This window comes from Chiloscyllium punctatum, chromosome 7, assembly GCF_047496795.1.
Source record: "Chiloscyllium punctatum isolate Juve2018m chromosome 7, sChiPun1.3, whole genome shotgun sequence".
In the NCBI taxonomy this organism is placed as follows: Eukaryota; Metazoa; Chordata; class Chondrichthyes; order Orectolobiformes; family Hemiscylliidae; genus Chiloscyllium; species Chiloscyllium punctatum.
The window spans coordinates 26,946,081-26,970,333 of record NC_092745.1 but is presented as its reverse complement, the minus strand read 5'-3'; positions in this window follow the sequence as shown (position 1 = coordinate 26,970,333).

The following is a 24,253-nucleotide window of genomic DNA, read 5'->3' as shown; positions in this document are numbered from 1 at the left end:
ACAGGAGAAATGACATTGTGGGCATAAGCCCTTCATCAGGAATGTGGTGAGGGGGACAGTGGAGGACACACAGAATGTTTCAGGGAACATCTCTGGGACACACGCACTAAATAACCCCACTACCCTGTGACCGGCCACTTCAACTCCCACTCTCACTCTGCCAAAGACATGCAAAGACATGCTGGACCTCCTCCACTGCCAAATCCAAGCTATCCAATGACTGGAGGAAGAATGACTTATCTTTTGCCTTGGGAACCTTTAATCATATGGCATCAACATCGACCTCACCAGTCTCCTCATCTCACCTTCGTCCACCTCAACCCACATCCAACCTTCCAATCAGCCTTCCCACCTATCCACTCCACCCTCCCCTCTATAACTATCACCTCTCACCTGTATCTGCCTATCGCCTTCCAAGCTACCTTCCCTCCATCCCGACCCCCACCCTCCTATTTGTCTCTCAGCCCCCATCCCACAGCCTCAACATTCCTGATGAAGGGCTTATGCCCAAAACATCAATTCTTGTTTTCCTCAAATGCTGCCTGACCTGCTGTGCTTTTCCAGCACCACACTTTTTAACTCAAACTTCTAACAGTATTTAACCAGTGTTTAATTTTATCCTGCATTTAATTACTGTCCTGTGTGTAAATTAGTAACACTTCTGCAAGTGTTTACTTTGACAGTGTATTTCATTATTGTCGTCAGTATCATTGATCGTTTTAATTTCACTGTTTATTACATTGGCATTTGTTCTTGTATTATACTTATCTTTTGTATTGAATAAATGAACCTGGCTACTGCCTTTATTTCACATTTTAAAATAAGTCTATTTGCAGAACTCGGGATGTGGGGATGATTCAAACCACCTAAAAATCAGCAAATTACTGATCACAAACGAGAGAGGGTCCCCTGATTGAATTGTAAGAGTAATTGGAGTTTTCCTGTTTGGTTCCTCAGCCAGATGTTTCAATTCGATTCTGTGTACACTATAGGAAAGTGAATGTAGTCACAAAGATGGATTTGTATCCTATTGCCAGGTCAGAAGATTGCATTGAAATGGTGGGTGGTGCGTCGTTCCTATCGAAAATTGATTTGATGAAAGTATATTGACAAGTACCGCTGACAAGAGCCAAGGAAATTTCTGCCTTTTCTGCATTCTGGATCTTTGTACACAATGGAAAACTCAAATACATTTGAAACATGTCGGGAAGACAGGGTATAAACTGAGAGCAGTACTGAAGAAAATTAGTTGTATTCGGGAAATGGTTTTGGAAAATTTATGGGATTAAAGTTTGATAAATCCGCAAGGACCAATAACCTACATTTCAGATTATTTTAGGAATTGCCCAAAAAGTTTGGAACCATTGATGTTCAAGATTATATAGATTCTGGAACAGTTCCCAGTGACTTGCGAATGTAACATCACTGTTTAAATTGGGAGGGAGAGAGAAAACTGGGCATCTTAGACCCGTCAGCCTGACATTGGTATTTTGAAAATACTCAAGTCCGTTGTGAAAGATTTAATCACTGAGCACATGGAAAATGGTGACAGGATTAGACAGAGTCAACATGGTTTTTGAAATGGAAATCATGCTTGAGAAATTGACTGGAATTGTTTGAGGATGAATTGAGCGGATTTGACAAGGGTGGGCCAATGGATGTGGTTTATCTGGAACATTCAGAAGGTTTTATTAAGTCCCACAGTAGAAACTAGCGTATGAAAGTAAGACTCATGGGACTGGGGGCAGTGTACTGAGATGGATAGAGAATTGGTTGGCAGGCAAGAAACAAAGAGTAAAAGAAAAACAGGCCTTTTTATGAAAGGGTACCACAGGCCTGGATCCAGCTAGTCACAACATTTGTTCATGGTTTAGTTGAAGGAGCTTAAGAGTAATATCTCCAAATTTGCAGATGACACAAAGCTGGGTGGGAGGGGGAGCTGTGAAGAAGATGCAGAGATGCCTGTGTCCGTGTATACCAGTCACTGAAAGTCAGCGTGCAGGTACAGCAGGCAGTGCAGAAGGTAAATGATATGTTACCTTTATAGTGAGAGGATTTGAGTACAGGATCAGGGATGTCTTGGTGTAATTGTATGGGCCTTAGTGAGACCACACCTGAAATATTCAAAACAAAACTGGTTCAGTGACAGGAGACAGTGGGTGGAGGCAGAAAGTTGTTTGTGTGACTGGGCCCAGTGTGCAGTGGGATACCACAGGGATCAGTGCTGGGTCCCTTATTGTTCAGGATGTATTGAAACAAGAAAAAAGAGATTGTGAGAGGTGAGGGGTGGGGGTGAGTGGATGATGACTGAGTTTGTAGATGATACGAGGTTTGGCAGATGGTTGACAGTGAGGAAGAAGGTCTGAGGTTACAGGAGGATCTAACTGGATTGGTCAGATGGGCAGATCAGAGTCAGATGGAACTTACCCCTGATAAATGTGAGGTGATGAACTTTGGAAGATGTAACAGGTGAATAAAGTATTTATGAAGGTAGACAGAACACTTACCTTTATCATTTCAGGTACAGATGAGAAGACCAGGTCAGATATGTTGGAGCTATACAGAACTTTGGTTAGGCCACAGCTGGAGTACTGTGTGCAGTTCTGGTCACCACGCGATCAGAAGGATAGGATTGTACTGGAAGGGTTGCAGGGGATATTCACAAGGATGTTGCTTGGGATGAAGCATTTCAGTGATGAAGAGAGGTTGGATAAACTTGGGTTGTTTTCCTTGAAGCAGAGAAAGTTGAAGGGGACCTGATAGAGGTATGAGGGAAATGGACAGAGTGAATAGAAAGCAGTTGTTCCCCTTACTCAGAGTTGGCACACATTCAATGTGAAAGACAGGAGCTTCAGCGGGGATTTGAAGAGGAGATTTTCACCCAGAGGGTGATGGGGGTCTGGTATGCATTGTCTGGGCTGGTAGTTGAGGTGACGTTTAAAAAGTACTTGGATGAACCCTTGAAATATCATAACGTTTAAAGCTATGGGCCTTGTGTTGGAAAGTTGGATGATTGCAGGTTTAGTGTGGTTTGACTGGTACAGGTACAATGGGCCGAAGGGCCTGTTCTGTGCTGTGTGATTTTATGATTGTATTGTGTGCAGTTTTGGTCTCCTTATCTGAGGAATGATGTTCTGGCTGTGGGCGCTGGGCCGTGAAGGTTTATCAGACTGATTCCTGGGAAGACAGCACTTAGATCTGATGAGAAACTGGATCAGTTCGGATTATATTCACTGGAGGTTAGAAGATTGAGGGGAGTCACACTGAAAACTCGAAAATCCTAACAGGACAAGTCAGGATGTTCCTGATGACGAGGGAGTCCAGAATCAAGTATTCAAGTTTATGGATACGGGAAAGGACATTTAGGGCTGATATGGAGAGAAATGTTTTCATTCTACAGGAAGCCTGGAGGAGTTTCTGTCACTGAAAGTAGTTCAGCTCAAATCACAGAATGTTTTCCAGAAAAGGCACGATACAGTTCTTAGAATGAAAGGGATCAAAGGTTATGGGGAGGAAGCAGGAACAGGCAACTGATTTGGATACTCAGCCATGATCATATTGAATGGCAGAACAGGCTCGAAGGGCTGAATGGCCTATTCCTGCTACGACTTTCAATGTTTGAGAGACTGTTCATCAACGGGGAAACATATTGAATTAGAGAAAAACATTTGCCTTGAGTTAGGAATTAGATTGGAGATAGGAGACAGAGTGAGGGAATAATGTGTGTGTCTTCCAATGAGCAAGAGGTGAATAATGGTGTGCCCAGGGATCCATCCTGGGACTTTAGCATTTCACAATATTTCTCAATGACTTGGATGAAGGAACAGAGAGCCATATATCCAAGATTGCTGACCACACTGAGAGAGGCAGCTAGGAGGAGGTTACAGAGATGGGGAGGGTGGATGGACAAGGAGGGACTTCAGAACAAGGACGAGAATTTGAAAATCGAGGTGTTGTTGGACCGGAAGCCAGTGTAGGTCAGTGAGGACAGTGGGGGATAGAGATGGGATTTGTTGCGAGCTCGGATACGACCAGCACAGTTTGGGATGAGCTGACGTTTACAGAGGGCAGTGGCCGTGATGTGGCCCAGGACATTAGTATGATCACGTTTGGAGTCCCAAAGAAATGACCAAGATTTTCAGTGAGTGATCTCTGTGTTGGGGAGGATTTGGGGCTCAGATCAACCTCAAAGATGAGGCCAAGATTGTAAGGAATCTGGTACTTTAATAAAAGCTGAAAAAGCTGCAGATGCTGCAAATGAGGAACAAAAACAGAAATTGCAGGAAAAGCTCAGCAGGTCTGGCACCATCTGTGGAGAGAAAGCAGAGTTAACATTTTGGGACAAGTGAATCTTCTCAGAACTGTTCTGAAGAAGGGTCATTTGACCCAAAAGGTTAACTCTGATTTCTTACCCCATATGCGACCGGATCTGCTGAGGTATTCTGTTTTTGTAAAGAGTCTGGTTGAGCAGCAGACAGTGCTCAGGGAGAGGGATGGAGTTTGTACCAGGAGCTGAAGAGGATGGCTTTAATCTTCCCAATATGTTTCCCAGTGAGCCTGGCTCCTCAGTCCTGACTGCTCTGAGCTGCTGTGATTGTCACTGATTGGACAGTTATTATTAGAGATTCTGACCACAGCAGAAAGCCCCAGTGTAAAAAATAACTGCAAAGACTGTCAGATCGCAAGGTTGAAACTTCACCAAGAGAGGATGTGAAAGAAGGAGCTCGGAGCAGCTGAACATTTGTTACTGAGATGGGGAAAAACTGTGAACTGTCTGCACTCCCTGGAATCTGACAGCACATAAGAACATTAAAACTAGGAGCGGGAGCAGGCTCTCCGGCCTCTCGGTCTGCTCTGCCATTCAGTGAGATCATGGCTGATCTTTTCATGGCCTCAGCTCCCCCTTACCCACCTTTTCACCAAAACCCTTGATTCGTTTACTGTTCAAAACATTACCTGCCTTCGCTTGAAAATCATTTAATGAGGAAACCTCAACCACTTCACTGGGCGGGTAACTCCATCGATTCACAACCCTCTGGGTGAAGACGTTCCTTCTCTATTCAGTCCTAAATCTGCTCCCCCTCGCCCACGAGGAGGCCATTCAGCCCATCGTGTCTGTGAGTGATCCAATTATTCCCACTGCCACCCTCTCTCCCAATAACACAGCAAATCTTTCCTTTTCAGCTCGATCTCCAGCTGCCCCTTGTAGACCTGGGTCCACAGTAGAGACTGCCCCTAACCTGGGCTCCAAACTGGCACCTCATTCATTCACTGGGAGGCAAACTGCCTGGTCTGGGAAATGGCGCTCAGGACCCTGAACATTCTCTCTCCCCTCCTGAGGGACATCTGATGCTGAGGTTTAGTTCTGTGGAGCTGTACAATATATTCCTACCATACACACTTCTCCATTCTGTGTGCAAAAGGCTCGTGCCTGCCAGCAGGATATTCAACTGCAGGAGCCGTCATCAATTTGACCAATTCTGACCACATCCACTCTCCGTAAACTTTCAACTAATTACTAATATCAAATCTGTCCATCTCCTCCTTGGTGTGAGACAGGGAAGGGGCCACTTCATTTCACACAATTTGGATTTTATTGAGCACAGATGGAGTAAGCTGAGAGAGGACATCAGAATGATGGAGTTTGGAGGTGGGATGAGCAGGAATAAGAGTTTCTGTGGTCAAGAGGCTGATGCAGAGCAGAGAAGGACAATGTTGTGGAGTTTGAAATAAGAGACCTATGTGATGGAGAGGATGTGGGATTTGAAGCTCCAATACTGAAGGGTCCAGTGGGAAAGAGGCCCAGGCTTATTGATGTCCATTGGACAGTCCAGTGGGATGGAAGCACATGTTTCCTGATCTCTGTTAGAGGTTCCAATTGAGTCCCATGGAATTGGAATGTTGGCATTTCTTGCAGCAATTGGAATCTTGGTATTTAATATAAAAGGACTGGATTACAGAAATAAAGAAATATTGTTACAATTCTATGAGGCATTGGTGAGACCACATCTGAAGCATTGTGTCCAGTTGTGGTCTCCTTCCTTGGTGAAGGATATGGTGGCACTGGATGCAGTTCAGAGGATGTTCACCAGACTGATCCCTTGGATGAAAGGGCTGTCATATGAGGAATGGTTGAAGAGCTAGATTTTGTACTCGCTGGAATTCAGTCGTATGAAGGGAGAATCTGGGTGAAGTATGTAAGATGCAAAAGGGATTGATTGGGCAGGCATGGAACAGATGTTCCCTCTTGTGGGCCAGTCTTGAACAATAGGTCACAGAGAAAGAGTGAGAGGAGGTATGTTTAAAACTGGGGTGAAGTGGTGCTGTGGTTAGCACTGCTGCCTCATAGTGCCAGGGATCCAGGTTCGATTTCACCCTCGGGCGACTTCATGGAGTTTGTACATTCTCCCCCTGTCTGTGAGATTTTATCTGCGTTCTCCAATTTCCTCCCACAGTCGAATGATGTCCACATTCGGAGGATTGGCCTTGCTAATTTAGCCACAGTGTCCAGGAAAGTGCAGGTTAGATTCATGAGTCATGGGAAATGTGGGTTACAGGGAAAGGGTTCCGGATTGGCTCTGGGTGGAATGCTCTTTGAAGGTTCGGTGTGGGCTTGTTGGGTTGAATGGCCTTGTTCCAGACTGTATGGAATCTGTTCCATTCCAACTACTTCTCTCAGAGTGTTGCGAATCTGTTGAAGTCAGTGCGCAACACCCACCCCCCAGCTCTCCCATCCCCCTCTTCTTCAAGTACAGTAGAGGCAGAATCAATCAACAGATTCAAGAAAGAAACAGATATTGTTCTGATGAAAAGCAGGCTAGAGGGCAATTGGGAGCAGTCTGGAAAGTGGAGAGGAGGTTAAGATCAGCCATGATCATGTGAAAGTGCAAACGGGCTTGAAGTGCTGAATTACCTATTCCTGCTCCTCATTCCGAAGTTAAATCTTGCTTAGGCAATGATATCCTCCTTGTTTACTGGTCTGTATTGGAGGATCGAGTCACAAAGAGTCACATGTTTACTGGTCTGTATTGGAGGGTCCAATTTGAAGCTGGTCCATATTTACTGATCTGTACTGGAGAGTTCAAAGAAATGGAGGCCTTTCTCTCCTGGTTTCTATTGGAGGGCCCAGCAGGAATAAGGTATATGTTAACTAGTCTCTTCTGGAGTATTCAGTGGGAAATAGACCGATTTTTGCTGGTCTCCATTGGAGGCTCCAGTGGCAAAGAGGCCGATGTTTAATGGTCTCTACTGGAGAGTTCAGTGGGAATAAATTCCATGCTTACTGGTCTCCACTGGACAATCCAGTGGGACATGAATACCGTAGTGAGTGGGAGGCCCATTTCCTTTCTATAGTAAATGTGTGAAAGTCCAGTCCTTATACCAGTAAAACTGGAGCTTAACAATGGAAGGGGAAGGTGAGGGGAAAGGATTGGAATATGTTGTGAATGGACAGGATGGGTCAATGGGTCAGAGCCTGTCCTATCCCTCCAGCTCACACTGATGGCCTGAGGATGTCCTGTCTCTGCTGGGCTTTCATGGAATGAGGTTTGTGTACAAACCAGTCACCAGTAAGAATAGGCCAACAGCACAGAATTGCCCTTCATTTCACAAGAATCTGACCATCTTCCTGAGAGAGGCCAAACCCTAGTCAATGTGGGAAATGGGGCTTTATTCTCGGAGTAGACATACCCCTGGTGTCAAGGGTTAACATCCATTAGTGAGGTGGAGCTGGAGCAATACAGAGAGAGGGAGACAGAGTGAGTGAGAGGGGGAGAGAGAGAGATTGTTGGCGAGAGTGACATAGGACAGGGTGTGAAAGTGAGAGAGAGCGGGATAAAGAGTCTCAGGCAGTGTAAGATGAGTAAAAGGGGGAGAGAGAGTGGTAGAGAGAGGCAGAGATGGTGGGGTTGAAGAATAGAGATAGAGCAAGATAGAGTATGAGACAGTGAGACTCAGAGAGATCGGACAGAGAGAGAGACAGAGAGAGAGACAGAGTAGGTGTGAGACAAAGAGTAAAGGCAATCCAGTGAAAGAGATAGACAGACATGCAGACAGGTCCTGGTCATCAAATTATGAGAAGGATATGACTGTACTCAAGAGCGTGCAAAGATTTCCCAGGAGGGTGTGAGCTATGAGGAAGGATTGGAAAGGCCAGGATTCTTTTTCTTGGAGCAGTGAAGTTTGAGAGGGAACCTGCTGAAGGGCAAAAAGATTATGAGAGGCAGGGATAGAGTGGACAGGAAGCAACTTTTTCCATGAATAGAGGGATCAATATCCAGGGGCAGAGATTAGAGATTACACAGACATACAGAGATAGAAACAGAGAGCAGGAGTAGGGTTAGGGTTAGGGTTAGGGTTAGGGTTAGGGTTAGGGATTGGCCCTGTGAGTCTGCTCTGTTATTCAATATGACCATGGCTGATCCTCTCCCTCAATGCCAAGCTGGGATTGATGTTGCTGGAGCATTGATGACCAGTACAGACTTATTAAATGCTATCACGTCATTGGACTTCTGATTGAGAGAGAAACAGAAGATATATGAGAGAGAATGAGAGAGAGAGAGAGAGAGAGAGAGAGAGAGAGAGAGAGAGAGAGAGAGAGAGAGAGAGAGAGAGAGAGACCACAAGTGTACATTGTGAGATTGAGTGAGAGATGGCGAGGCATTATATAAGTGAAGAGGAAAAATGAATGATAAGAAAGAGAGAGAGAGAGAGAGAGAGAGAGAGAGACCAACCAACACAGAAGGAAAGGGAGATAAACAGAATGTCAAACATACATGGAAAAAGGGAAAGATATAAATGGTTATATAATTGGGAGAGGACGGAGTCGGAGACGGAAATAGAAAGAGAGGGAGAAAGTATACGAATAACATGAATATATACAAGAGAAAGATGAGATAGAGAAAAAAGGGAAAAGGGAGAAAGGAAGTATGAAAAGGAAGGATGAGAGAGAGAGAGAAAGAGAGAGAGAGAAGAGGAAGTGTGACGTGGCTCTCTCTGCCTAATTCCATTTACATACTGAGGAACACCCAGTCAGACTCTCACAGGCTGCAGCTTTATAAAGCAGAGCCCAGTGAAGGGAGAGTTTATCAGGAACCAGGCCCAGGGACAGGAGCACACACCATGATTTCACACATCCAGCTGATCTGGCCCCTGGCATTCTGTGTCGCAGGTACAAATCTCTCTCCTTCCACCTTGAATCTTTAGCTGCTCTCCATTTCACTCCAATTCCACTGACTTGTGATTGAAGGGAAAATGTTGAAACAAGAGCAATGCTCAGTGTCTCCGACAATATCTCATTTGACCGGCTCTTTCTGTGACAGTTCTGACTTCACTGCATTTCTCTCTGACCCCTCAGGTATCAATGGGGACTTCACCATGACCCAGTCTCCCCCAGTGCTGCCAGTGGGACTGGGCCAGACCGCAACCATCACCTGTACGGCCAGTCAAAGTATTAGCAGCTACCTTGCTTGGTACCAGCAGCGAGAAGGTCAGAAACCCTCTCTCCTGATCTATTCTGCAACAAATCGATTCACAGGAGTCTCTGATCGATTCACCGGCAGTGAATCAGGGACCAGTTTCACCCTGACAATCAGCAACGTTCAGAATGAGGATGTCGCTGACTATTATTGTCAGAACCACTACTATAGCAGCTCCATTCTACACAGTGATACAAAGCCATACCAAAACCTCAAGACACACAGCACCACCTCGTGCACTGACACATGAATCAGTCATATAAAATGTATAATAATGGGCACACAGTCTGAAATGACACGTCCACAATTAGATATAAATGAAACTGAACAAATTACCCCATGCTGGGATTGTCACTGTCCACTACACACTCCAGTCCCTGTGCTGTCCACCACTCACTTGAAGGCTTCAAGTTTCCCTCTTCCACTCCATGGCCACTTGCGAAGATTTAATATCGAAAAATAAATTTCATAAAGCTCCCAAGCCCCGCTGGACACAGAGAGAGACAGAGACAGAAAGACACATGATGAGAGAGAGACAGAGAGGGGTAGAAAGTAGTTGAGAGTGAACGAGAGACTGGGAGACAGCGAGAGGTTGAGAGTGATTGGGGGAAGCAGAGAGTAGAGGTTTTTGTACAGCCTCTGCACTGGGAGCTCTCACTGTGGTTCACATTCGGTAAAGAAACCAAGCTCAGACTGAGTAAGTAAACCTCAATCCTCCGTTATTAACCCTGTCAATACTGAAACACACTTTCTAAAATAATGTTGCTGAATTGTTGAAGGTGTTAGTGGGGAGCTGCAGTGAATGAAATGGTTGATTGAGGAGCACTGTGTCTAACAGGGTGTCCAGCTGTATTTCTTTCGTCCCATTGCCCCCTTTAAACAGCAAGATATAAGTCAGTCAGTTTTACTCACCGTGTGAAGGAGCTCTGTCCATTTGCAGCCTGTGGTCCCATTCCTGCAGCATGGAGTGAAATCAGTGAGTAGCCTCCTGCCAGTCTAAGTGTGATGGACACGGGCAGAGTTTGATGTGAGCTCTGGCTCCCTGTCCCAGTCTCTGATATCACTGACCTCAGCAGCAGCAGCAGTACCAGCAGCAGCACAGTGAGACACCGAGCTCCCACCTCCCCCAGCTTTAACTCTGCTCAATCACACAATCGCAGTATTGTTACTGTGCACAAGGAGGCATTCCACAAATCCTGTGTGGACTGATTCTCTGAATGAGCAATTTACAGAGTGTCATTCTCCTGCCTTCTCCCTGTCACCCTGCACATTGTTCCTTTTCAAATAACAGTCTCATTCCCTTCGGAATGTTTCAATTGAAGATGCCTCCACCACACTCTCAGGCAGTGCATTCCACACCTTAACCAACTCACTGGCTGAACATGTTGTTCCCCATCTCACTTTTGTTACTTTCACTAATTACTTTCAGTCTGTGGTCTCTTGGTCTCAATCCTTTCTCAATTGGAAACATTTTCTCCCTATTTACTCTGTCCAGGCCCCTCATGGTTTTAATTCCTCAAACAAATCTCCTCTCAACCTTCTCCTACGAAGACAGTCCCAAATTCTCCAATCAATCTGTATAACTGATGTTCCTCATCCCTGGATTGATTTTCAGGAATTTTTTTGCCATTTCTACAAAACTTCACCTCCTTCCTGAATTATTCACATTTTCTATGGCCCTCATGATTTTATAAACATCTATAAGTTCACTTCTCATACTCTTAAGCGTCAGAATAAAAAGTCTCAACTTTTCCAGCCTCTCATAGTCATGGAGTCAACAGACCTTTCAGTTCAACTTGTCCATGATAACCAGATATCCTAAACTGACCTCATCGTATTAACCAGCATTTGTCTACCATCCCTCAAACCCTCCCTATTCATGTACCCATCCCAATGTGTTTTAAATGCTGGAATAGTATCTGCCTCCAATACTTTCTCTGGCAGCTCGATCCAGACACACACCACCCTCTGTGTGACAAGTTACCCCTCAGGTCCCATTTGAATATTTTGCCTCTCACCTTAAATCTATGCCATCTTGTTTGGACTCCATTTCGCAAGGAAAAGGCCTTGGATATAACCCTGTCCATGCCCCTCATGATTGTATAAACATCTATAAGGTCACCCCTAGGCCATGGATGCTGCATGAAAAATAGGCCCAGTTTCTTCAGCCTTTCCCTATAGCTCAAACCCTCCAATTCCTGGCCATGTTCTTGTAAGTATTTTCTGCAGCTTTTTAAGTTTAACAGCATCCTTACTCTTGCGAGGTGATCATGATTGTTCACACTATTTCCAAAGTGGCCTCACTAATCTCCTGTATAGCTGCAACATGATGTTCCAACTCCTATACTCAAAGCAGTGATCAATAAAGGCAAGTGTACTCAACAACGTCTTCATCACCCTGTCTACCTGTGACCACACTTTCAAGTAATAACGCACTTGCATCTTCACTCTGAGGTTTCTTTGTTCAGCAACACCCCACAGGGCCCTACCACTGTATAGGTTCTGCCCTGGGTTGCCTTTCCAAAATGCAACATCCTACAGTTATCTAAACTGAACTCCATTTGGCACACCTCTGCCCATTGCCCCATCTGATAAAGGTCCCGCTGTACCCTGAGATGAATTTCTTTACTATCCACGATCTCACCAATTTTGATATCGTCTACAAATTTACTGTAACTCCTATATTCACATCCAAATCATATCTTTAAATGATAAAAGTAGTGAACCCAGCACCAATGTTAGTGGCACACAGCTATTCACAGATCTCCAGTCTGAAAAGCAACCTTTTACCACCACTCTCTGTGTCCTCTCTTCAATCTAATTTTTTTTATCCCAATGGCTCACTCCCCCTGGATCCCATGTGGTCTAACCTTACTAACCAGTCTATCATGTGGAACCTTGTCAAAAACTTGACTGAAGTCCATATAGACTATTTCTACTGTTCTGTCTTTATCAATCTTCGTTGTCACCTCCTCAATCAAATTCAGGAGACATGATTTCCTATGCATAAAACCACATAGATTATCCAAAGAATGTAAATCCTATCCCACAGAATCCACTCCAACATCTTACCCAGCACTGACATCAGGCTCACTGGTCTATAGTTCCCCTGGCTTTTCCTTACAGTCTTTCTTAAATAATGGCATAACATTAGCCAACCTCTCTGGTTCTCCAGCACCTTACCCATGATTGTCAGTGATACACATTTCTCAGCAAGGAGCCCAGCAGTCTCTTCCCTAGTTTCCCACAATGCTCTGGGATACACATGATCAGGTCCTAGGGTTTATCTCCTACCTTTATGTGTTTTCAGATCTTGAGCGTCTCCTCTTTTGTGTGTTATCTCTTTTCAAGACATCACTATTTTTCCAAATCCCCTCGCTTTCTCCACAATAAATACTGACCTGAAATATTTGTTTGGGATCTCACCCATTTCTTGTGTATTACCAAAATACAGCACTCACATTTATCTGAATTAAACTCCATCTGCCATTCCTCAGCCCACTGTTCCAGCTGCTCAAGATTCCATTGTATTCTTAGACAGCCTTCTTCGCTGCCAATAATTAGATTAGAGTCTCTACAGTGTGGAAACAGGCCCTTTGGCCCAACAAGTCCACACCGATCCTCCGAAGAGTAACCCACCCAGATCCATTTCCCTGTCAGTAATGCATCTAACACTATGGGCAATTTAGCATGGCTAATTCACCTGACCTGCACATCTTTGGACAATGGGAGGAGACCAGAACACCCGAAGGAAACCCATGCAGACACAGGGTGAATGTGCAAACTCCACACAGACAGTCATCCAAGGCTGGAATCGAACCTGTGACCCTAGCACTGTGAGTCTGCAGTACCAACCACTGAGCCACCGTGCTGCCCCACCTGAGCCATCACTGCGCCACTGATGCCACCTGAATATCCCAGTCTATATTCAGAAACTAAAGACCTCCCGCCCATTTATAACAACTCTATCATATTTGCAGGTCTCTGTAAATTCATGCATTTGTATTCCTCCACATCCTTCCCACTGGGAGGTGACTTATTGACTGCACTGAGGATTCTGTGTTCCTTTGTGTTCCTCTCTGACATTCCCTCCTGGCTCCCACAGCACTGCCAAGTTAGTTTAAACCCTCTCTAATAGCACGAGTAAACCACCTCACAAGAATCTCATGCACTCCCTCAGGGATCCTCTTTCCAGCCTCACAGTCACCTGTGTTCACCTCCTGATTCTATTCTCACCTGCGTGCGGCACTGGGAAAATCCGGAGATTCCTCATTTTGAGTTCCTGCTGCTTATTCCCTCCAGAGCTCCCGAACTTCTGACTGCAGGACGATGTTCCTTTTTCTCCATCCATCACTGGGACCAATGCGGTCTACGACTGCTGCCTGTTCCCCCTCTCCCCTCAGGGTGCTCTGCAGCCGCTCAGTGACATCCTTGACCTTGGCACCAGGGAGACAACACACCATCCTGGATTCCCATCTGCAGCTGTAGAAACACCTATTGATTATCCTCACTCTCGAATATCCTCTCAGTATCGCTCTTCCAGTCTTCCTTGTGCCCTCCTGTACAGCTGAGCCCCCCACCCTGGGGCCAGGGACATGTCTCTGGCTGCACTCCCCAGATGAAAGATCATTCTCATCAGGATTTTGAACTGAATCCTAGTTGGAGAGTGGGAGGCACTCTGGGGATTCCTGTACTTGCTGCCTGGTTCTTTTGGACTGTCTGCTGCTCCCCCATTCACTCTCTCCCTGCATACTCTGAAGCTGCAGAGTGACCACATCTAGAAACATGCTCTCCACGGAGCTCTCAGCTTCACGGACTCTCCGCACTGACACCAGCTGCTGCTCAAGCTCCGAAACCCGGAGCTCCAACTGCTGTCACTGACCACACCTCCTGCTCTCATGGTATTCCAGGAGCTGGGAAGCATTCTGAAGTTCCCATCTAAATGCACACTCTCTCCACTCTTTGGTTATCTGTTGACAATGTTCTGATGAAAAACAGCTACAGCAGGGCTCATAGTCCAGTGGGTTCAGTGTTCCAGCGTTTTGGGGAAACTCTCCAGTCGACGTTAAGAAATAGGAGCAGAAATCACCCATTCACCCATTGAATCTGCTCTGCCATTTGATCTTGGCAGATATGCTGCTCACCTCCATTCTCCTGCCTGCTCCACAGGAACTTTACATCCCCTTAACAATCACGAACCTATCTATCTCTGTCTTAAATACACTCAGTGACTTGGCCTCCACTGCCCTCTGAAGCAATGAGTTCCACAGATTCACCACCCTCTGGCTGAAGAAATTCCTCCTCATCACTGCTCTAAAGGGTCGTCCCTTCATTCTGAGGCTGTGCCTTGGTTACTGAGTGTCTCCTGTTTTTGGAAACATCTTCTCTGCATCCACTTTATCCAGGCCTGTCAGAATTCTGTAAATTTCAATAAGATTGCTCCTCATCCTTCTAAACTCCATCGAGTACAGACCCAGTGTCCTCAACCATGCCTTAAATGACAAGCCCTTCATCCCCAGGATCATTCTTGTAAATCCCTCCAATGCCAGCACATTGTTTCTTAGAATATGGGTCCCAAATCTGCTCACAATATTCCAAATTCAGTCTGACCAGAGCCTTACACAGCCTCAGCAGTACAAATCTGCCCTTGTATTCTAGCCCTATTGAAATGAATGCGAACATTTCATTTACCTTCCCAAGCACAAACTGGACCTGCCTGTTCACCTGAAGGGAAACCTGAATGAGGTTTCTGCTTTAGATTTCCAAAGGCTTTCCTCATTTAGCAAACAGTCTTTGCATTCCTTCTTGTATTCTATCTGTCACTTCATTGCCCACTCTCCGAGCCTCTCCAGGACCTTTTTCAGCCTTCCCACTTCCTCAACACTACCTGTCCCTCCACCTATCTCATGTCACCTGCAAACTTAGCAACAATGTTTTCACTTCCTTCATCCAGATTGTTCATGTATAACGTGAATAGTTATGGTCCCAACATTGACACCTGCAGAACTCTACTCGTCAACAGCTGCCATCTTTCCTCACTCTCTGCTTTATACCAACCTGCCAGTCCCAGTCCTCAGTCCATGCCAGTACATTGCCCCTAACACTATGGGTGCTTATCTTACGTCAAATACCTTCTGGAAATCCAAATACATTACTTCCTCGGACTCTCCTTTGTCTGACTGGCTCATTGCCTCCTCAAAGAATTCTAACAGATTTGCCAGGCATGACCTCCCCTTGATGAAACCGTGTTGTCTCAGCCTTATTTTACCATTGCACTTCCAAGTCCTCTGCAATTTCATCCCTAAATTGAATTCTAAAATCTTACCAAAAGCTGAGTCCAGGCTAACTGGCCTATAATGTCCCATCTTCTACCTCCCTCCCTTCTTAAACAGGGTTGGTATGTGAGCCATCTTTTTAATCCCTTACCCCCACCAAATCTCCACCTCCACACCCTGACTCCATTGAATCCTTAAAGATCATCACCAATGCCTCCACACTCTCCTCAGTGATCTCCTTTAGAACACACGGGTGTAGTTCATCCAGTTTGGGTGAGTTATCATATTCAGACCTTTCAGCTTCCCCAGTACCTCCTCCTTAGTAATGGACACTACACTCCCCTCTGCCCTTGACAGTCTTGAAGTATTGGAATGCTACTGGTGTTTTTCATGGTGCAGACTGATGCAAAGTACCGATTCAATTCCTTGGCTATTCCATCATTTCCTGCTATTCTTTCTCCAACCTCACTTTCCAGTGATCCAATGTCTATTTTTGCCTCCCTCTTCCTTTTTATACATCTGCTAAAACTCTTGCAATCTTCTTTTGTATTACTGGCGAGCATACCCCCACATTTCACCTTCTCCACCCTTAATGCTTTTTTCGTTATCCTCTGTAGGTTTCTAAAGACTTCCTAATTCTCTGAATTCCCACTGTTCTCCACCACATTGGATGCCTTTTCTTTTGTTTTTATGCTGTCCTAGACCTCCCTTATCAGCCGTGATTGCCTTGTCCTCCCCTGAGTATGTTTTGTTTTCTTTTTTGGGATGAATTCCTACTCTACTTCCTGAATTACTCCCAGAAACTCTGCGGTTTGCTGCCCCACCATCTTACCTGCTCGGCTCCCCTTCCAATCAACCCTGGCCAGCTCCTTCCTCATGTCTTTGTAGTTCCCTTTACTCAGCTAAAATACAGTTTCATCTGATTGTAGCTTCTCCCTCTCAAGCTACAGGTGGAATTCCATCATATTATGGTCCCTTATCCACAGGGATACTTTCACCTTAAACTCACTAATCAGGTTTGCCTCATTAGAGATCACTAAATCCAAACCTGCCTGTTCCATAGTGGCTCAACCACAAGCTGCTCCAAAAACCATCTCGTGGATATTCCTTGAAATCCTTTTCTTTAGACGCACTACCTAGTCCATCTATCCATCGAGGTCTACCCTAACATTTAGTTTATGTCTTTTCTGTGTCCTGATTGATTTTATTCCCCACACCCTGATTATGGCTTGGAGAACTGAACATAACCTGCATCAGATTCTTTATTGCGGTTCCTCAAATATTCCCACAGATTCTACACCTTCTGACTGTCGATCACTTCTTGCTATTGATTGAATTTTATTTCACACGAACAAGGCAACTCTTCCCCCTCTGACCATCTGACTGAGCTTTTGATAGGACATGTATCCTTGGATATTTAGTTCCCAGCCGGGATCCCCTTACAGCTATGTCTCTGTGATACCCACAACATCCTACCTGCCAGTTTCAATCTGCACTACCAGCTCATTGTGTATACTGTGTGCTTTTAAGTACAACACCCTCAGTCCTGCATTGACTGCCCTCCTTCTCATTATTGTCCTCTTATCTGCTGGGCTTGATGTTCGACTCTTCTTCCTTTCTGTACTCTCTGTCCTCGTACATCTTCTAGAATCTTGAATAACCTCTCCTGAGCCCTTCTCCACTTTAACTAGTTTAAATTCCTTGGACACTCAATTTACCTGGATTTTTTGGCGTCACTTTGTCCACCTTACTCTGAATGCTTCGTGCATTTAGATACAAACCCTTTAAGTTTGTTCTGTTATTGATTTTCCCTGCACTTCTTTAGTTCCTTTGATATTGAAAAAATCCATCCCTATCTTTTATTTTCTGGTAACAATCAATCCCATCGCTAACCATCAATCGTACCTTCTCCTTCACCTTCTGTTTTCTCATTTTCCATCCAAGTGAACCAAATTACTTTATCGTTGTGTTGACTTCAGGCATGGTGGCTCAGAGGTCGTACTGCTACCTCACAGCACCAAGGATCGGGTTTAATTCCTGCCTTGGGAAACTGTCTGTGTGGTGTTTGCACATTCTCCCTGTGGCTGTGTGGGTATCCCCCAGGTGCTCTGGTTTACTCCCACTGTCCAAAGATGTGCAGGTCAGATGAATTGGCCGTTCTAAATTCCCGACAGTGTTCGGTGAAATAGTCAGGAGTAAATGTACGGAAGGTTTCTCATTGGGCTGCTGTTCGGAGGGTTGATGTGGACTTGTCAGGCTGAACGACTATTTCCACACTGTAGGGAATCTAATCAGGCCAATATTTATCATTAATCCAACATCATTAATGCTCTTTGATCTCATTGCTTCGAGTTGGATCTTGCTGTGTAGAAACTGGCTGCCACGTTCCTGACATTGCAACTGTGACTGCTTGTCAAACAAAACTGTCTGGAAATGTCTTTGGAAGACCCTGAAATGTTAAGGGCTGGATTGATGCCCATATCCCTCTAAACTCTTCCTATTTACATATGCATGCCTTTTAAATGTTGTACTTGTACCAGCCTTCACCACTTCTTCTGGCAGCTCATTCCATACATTTAACACCCTCTGAATGAAAACGTTGCCCCTTTGGTCCCTTTTAAATCTTTCCCCGTCACCTTCACCCTCTGCCCTCCAGTTCTGGACTCCCCCACTCTGGAGAAAAGATCTTCTCTATTCACCCTATCTATGCCCCTCATGATTTTATAAACCTCTATACGGTCACCCATCAACCTGCAAAGATCCAGGGAAAACAGCCTCAGCATATTCAGCCTCTCCCAATAGCTCAAACCCTCCAACCTTGGCAGCATCCTTGTAAATCTTTTCTGAATCATTTTAAGATTCACAACATTTTCCCTATAGCAGGGAGACCAGAATTGCACACAGTATTCCAAAAGTGCCCAAACCAACGTCCTGTACCGCCGCAACAGCTCCCAACTCCAATACTCAATGCACTGACCAATAAAGAAAAGCAAACCAAATGACTTTGTCACTACACCCCCACCTCCCCCTCCCCCCGCCCACCGACGTGCAACTTCACTTTCAGTGATCTATTCTTCTTTTTTTTGGATGAACTGGGAGTCTTTCAGTTGTGAAAGATGCCATTCCAAGACACTATTGGATGAAGTACAGGCAGAACCCCCGGTGTCCCTGATGAATATTTATCCCCCATAGAAATCACAAAAAATCTATTTCTCTGCTATTTATCATACTATGTTGGGGATCTCGCTCTGCACAATCTGCTGGAAAGATCCATTGGGACATCTTGAGTTGGGGACAGGCGCTACACAAATGCAAGTCTGTCTTTAAGATTGAAGTCTCCTGATCCTGACATTCACCCATTGTCTGTGCACTCTCACCTTCCGGGGGCATGGGGTCATTAGTAGCAGTGACCCAAAGGACACTGAGACTCTTTGCAGTCTCACCCTTGACCTCAGCCCAGCAGTGTGCAGTACGGTTTGAAATGTAATCTAGAACCTTCTACACAGACACCCCAATGTGACTCTTTCCCGAAGTGTGTTGATCCGATTCTGTTCCAATGTTCTCGGATACATTTCTCCTGATCTCTGGGTGATCGGAGGTTTGTTAAAGAGATATCGAGCTCCATCCCACTTTCCAGCTCTTGCTCCATAACTCTGGAGATTTCACTGTTTGAAGTGAATATCCAAGCGTTTTCTCAATGTGATGAGTGTTTCTGCCTCTCCCACCTTTTCAGACAGTGAGTCCCACATCCGACCAGCCTCTGGGTGAAAACAAATACCCTCAACTCCCCTCTAATCCTGCCCCCAACTGATTTCAATCTCTCCCCATGGTTATTGCCCTCTGTGCTGGTGGAAATCAGTCCTTCCCACCCACTCTGTCCAGGCCCCTCATCATTTTACACACCACAATCAAATCTCCCGTCAGCCTCCTCTGTTCCAAAGAAAACACTCCCAGCCAAACCAATCATTCCTCAAAGGTCAAAGTCCCCATTCCAGACAAACTCCTCATCTGTCCACATCTCTAATGGAATCCCATTCTTCCTGTAATTTGGTGACCAGAACCGTACACTGTTCCCTCACTGTGCTCTAACTGGGGTTTTATCCAGTTGCAGAATAAACAAACTTCTTGCTTTCGCTGTCAACCAATAATGAGATAAAGGAGGTGATGGACTAATGGTATTATTGCTGAACTGTTAATCCAGAGATCCAGATAATGTTCTGGGGACCAAGGTTAGAATCCAGCAGATGGTGGCATTCAAATTCAATCAAAGAAAATCTGCAATTAAGAGTCTAATGACGACCATGAAACCATCGTTGATTGTCAGGAAAAAGCCATCTGATTCCCTAATGTCCTTCAGGGAAGGAAACTGCCATCCTTCCCATGTGACCTCAGACCCACAGCAATGTGGTTGACTCTAAACTGCCCTCTGGGTGAATAGCGATGGGCAATAAATGCTGCCAATCCAGCAATGCCCCCATTCCATCAAGGGAAAATGAAGAACAGTTTATCCCATGTGTCTTCTTACCACCTTACTGACCCGAATTAATCACCATGGCCACGTCTTCCACCTCCACAAACATTTGACTTGCAGCTTCAAATTGACAAGAGACATTCCTTCATTATCTGAGAAAGAGATAGAAACATCCAAACTAGGAGCAGCAGTAGGCCGTTCGGCCCCCAAACCTGCTCCACCATTCAATATGATCATGGCTGATCATCCAACACTGTCCCCTGTTCCTGCTTTCTCCCCAAATCCTTTGATCCCTTTAATCCGAACAACTATATCTAATTCTTTATTGAACACATACTGCATCTCATTCCCTGATGCTAGTAAAATGGATGAGAAGTATTGGGTTGTTGTTTTCTGACCAGTCTGGACACAATGGGCTGATGGGCCTTTTGGGTCTCTCTGACTCGATGATTGTATTATCATAATTTATGAATAGCTGAGTCCCAAAGACTGACCCCTGTGGCACCCTAAGTTGTAATTACCTGTCATTCAGAAAAAGACTCGTTCTTCCTGTCCTGTCTGCGAACCAGTTCCCAATCCATGTCAGTACATGACCCCCAATCCTCTTGTTCATTTGGTCGAGATCTGGAAGTCCCACCCTTACTCTTTGTGGGAACAGATTCTGAACAATCTCTGTCTCGTCCTTCGAGGGCTCCCATTGTCTTGACACTGATTTCCCACAATGCCGCTTGTTCCGATCCACTTTTACCAAAACACCACACAGTTGAGTAAAATGAAAACTTTTACACTTGCTCCATGGTTCTCCATTTGCATTCCTACTCTCAATCTGAGAACTGTCACGAAAATGCTCCCCCATTGACAGCCCTTCCAGCTGCCCACATTCATTTTATAAACAATGGTCCAAAACTGTCCCTTCTCTTTCTGCTGCTTCACCATCACTTTCTCTGCAGCAGTTAGGGATGGGTAATAAATGCTGGCCCTGCCAGTGACACTCACATCCAAGAAGCAATTTGAACAATGCCTGGTCGTTTGTTGGGTTTATTCTGTATTGACTACAAATGTTCAAAAAGATTGTATGGACAGTGAAGGGTTGAATTCCCTTCCAGTGGTAGGAATTAAGATTGTTTATCTTGTCTTTCAGGCCGTGACAACTCTCAGCCCAAGCTGACCCTGTATGCCTCCCTCCCCGCAGCAGATCAATGCCAAGGGCACTGCCACCCTGGTGTGCCTTGCCAATCACTTCTATCCCGATCAGCTGGAGGTGCAGTGGAAGAAGGACGGTGCAGTCATTTCGGACGGGGTTCAGACCAGCAACTACCTGCGAGCTTCGGACAGCACCTACAGTGTCAGCAGCCTGCTGACCCTCTCTGGGTCTGACTGGGAGTCCAACGCTCGCTTCTCCTGTGCCCTCAGCCACGTGACTCTCCCCTCTCCCCTCAGCAAGAGTATCAGGAGATCAGAATGTGTGTAGAGTGTTTGAGACAGTCCACAGAGGAGACACAACTTTAAATAGAACAGGGCTGAGCTGGCAGGACAAAGGTCATTGTCAGAACTGAATTTCAACTCACTTCCTTCTCAGGATTGCTCAGAGAAACTTCTGAGGTTTGGATGTTAAAGCAGGTCATTGGGGGAGCGGCAAGAGAGCTTTACACTGTGTCAAACCTCATACTGTCCTTGTCCTGGGAGTGTTTGATGGGGACAGGATTGCCTTGTGATGACAGCTGTACAAACCAATGTGAACCTCAGAAGTCTCTGCTTCAGTAAACCAGATCTCCTTCCTGCTCAGCCTCCAGTTTCAATTTAAGGTTTTATCACTGTTTAAAGGGACAGGATTCTCATGTTATTGAGAAAATCTCTCCAAGTGTTTTCCTCAAGCTGCATTGTGGCTGTGAATTTGAGCAGCTTCCTCTGTCTGGGCTATTAATTCCAGTTTCTTTTTTCTGTCAATGTGAATGTGGAAAAGGGAATAAAGGTGAAGATTCAGTCTCTGTCTCTGTTTGCTTTGGAAATAGCTGACTTCCACCCCAGTTGATTGGCTGAATTTCAGCAGGTCATGGTCACAATTGGTTACTTGGCCTGTCAATCAGTTACAATCATCAATCATTTTCAAATGATCCCTTTGGTCAGGAATTTATGTAGATTCCAAAAAAAGAGAAAATTGTTAGGACTCAATAAGTACAATCTGATGTATTCCCTCTTCGCTTTGTTGGTCCATGCCCAGCTGATGGGATCGCACTGTGCATTCTCTGCTGCATGTCAGATCGCCCCTGAAATAATCTTCGGCCAATCACAGACTTTGTTGGCTGTGTGCTCTCTCTGAGTGTGAGTGTTTAACCGAATTCTGCCTCTACATGTCTCTCTGAGTGTGAGTGTGTTACTCAGAGACACACCACAGACAGCGCACAGTAACACACCCACATTCAGTGAGACACCTGTCCGCAGCATGGAGTGTGAGTGTGTTCCTCAGTGCTGCCTGTCTCACAGAGTGTGTGTATTACTGAGTGCAGCCTGTAGGTGTCTCTCTGAGGTATATGTCTCCGAGCGACGGATTGAGAATGGGCTTTGTGCTGGGGATTGAAGATCAGGCTTTCATCTTCTCAAATCATGAATGAAAAACAGTTCAGCTGATTCAGTCTGAGATGGCAGCTCCTTCAGATGGCCAAAGTTAAAAAGCGCACAACACCAGATGATAGTCAAATAGGTTTATTTGGAAGTAGAAGCTTTCGGAGTGCTGCTCCTTCATTGGGTAGCTGGAAGGGCAGGATCATTGGACACAGAATTTAGAGTAAATTGAGATGACAGCTGAGAAAGGTGAATACTGAGAGTGTAGTCTCGGTACGTGAAGGATTTCAGAGGCAGTGGGCACTGTGATCCCGAATGTGATGATCAATTCCAAGGTCATTTTTTGAATCCAGGGCCAGAGGAGTCGTGGTTGCCTGCCCAGCCAATGCTGGTTTCCCGTAGTCACATTTCAGTGGTAAATTAACCCAAAATTAGGTGCAGCAATACTACCTTCCAGGGATGGGAGCTGTCTGAGTGAGGGAGGTGAAATTCTTGCAGCTCCAAGAGAGGTTGCGGTGGATTAATGACAGGTGTGACCACCATGAATGTGCCACATTCTCTCCCCCTGCCTCAGCTGCGATGACCCTCAGGTTAAAAGTGTGACTGCTCTGGGATGATGACCACATTCCTGGGTGATGGAGGGAAGGCCAACCTCTCCCAAAAGCAGCACAAGCTGGATCGAAGGGGAAACAAGAGGAAGCATGGGGACATTGAGGGTGACAGAAGGAGGGGGTGTTGGTTGGAAGGTTGTTATTCAGAGTCAGGTACCTGACTCATCAGTCCATCTGACACTCCTCTTTTTTTTCTCTTCCTTCCATGTGGAGAGTCCATGACACTGATCCAGCTCCCTCAGAGCCAGCTCTCAGAATGATCAGAACCCCTGACACGCCTGTTTTTTTAACCCCCACACTACCGCCCAACTGTGGTCGTGCTTATTTTTCCCCAGCACCCATGGTGTGTGTGTGTGTGTGTGTGTGTGTGTGTTCGCGCGCAGGTGCGAGGCATATTGAAAGACACCAGGTGTACAAATCTTTATTGAATTTCCACCACCAGGAAGATAGGAAAACACCCAAGCGGCCAGTGAAAAGCACTGCCATTCGCATCAAAGGGCAATGCTCTGTGAGCAAAACAGTGAAGGGTAGGGTAGGGATTAAGACACTCTTTTTTATTTTTTATTTCTTTGTATAATATTTTTTAACTCTTGTTCTTTTTTTCTTTTTTTAAACCCCCACACTACCGCCTAACTGCGGTAGTGCTTATTTTTTCCCCAGCACCCATGGTTTGTGTGTGTAGGTGCGAGACACAGGGAAAGACACAAAGTGCACGAATCTTTTTTTTTTGTTCTTTTTTTTATATATTTTTTTCTGTTTTGTGTGTGCAGGTGTAAAACACAGTGAAGGACACAAAGTGCACGAATCTTTATTCAATTTCCACCACCAGGAAGATAGGGAAAACACCCGAGTGGCCAG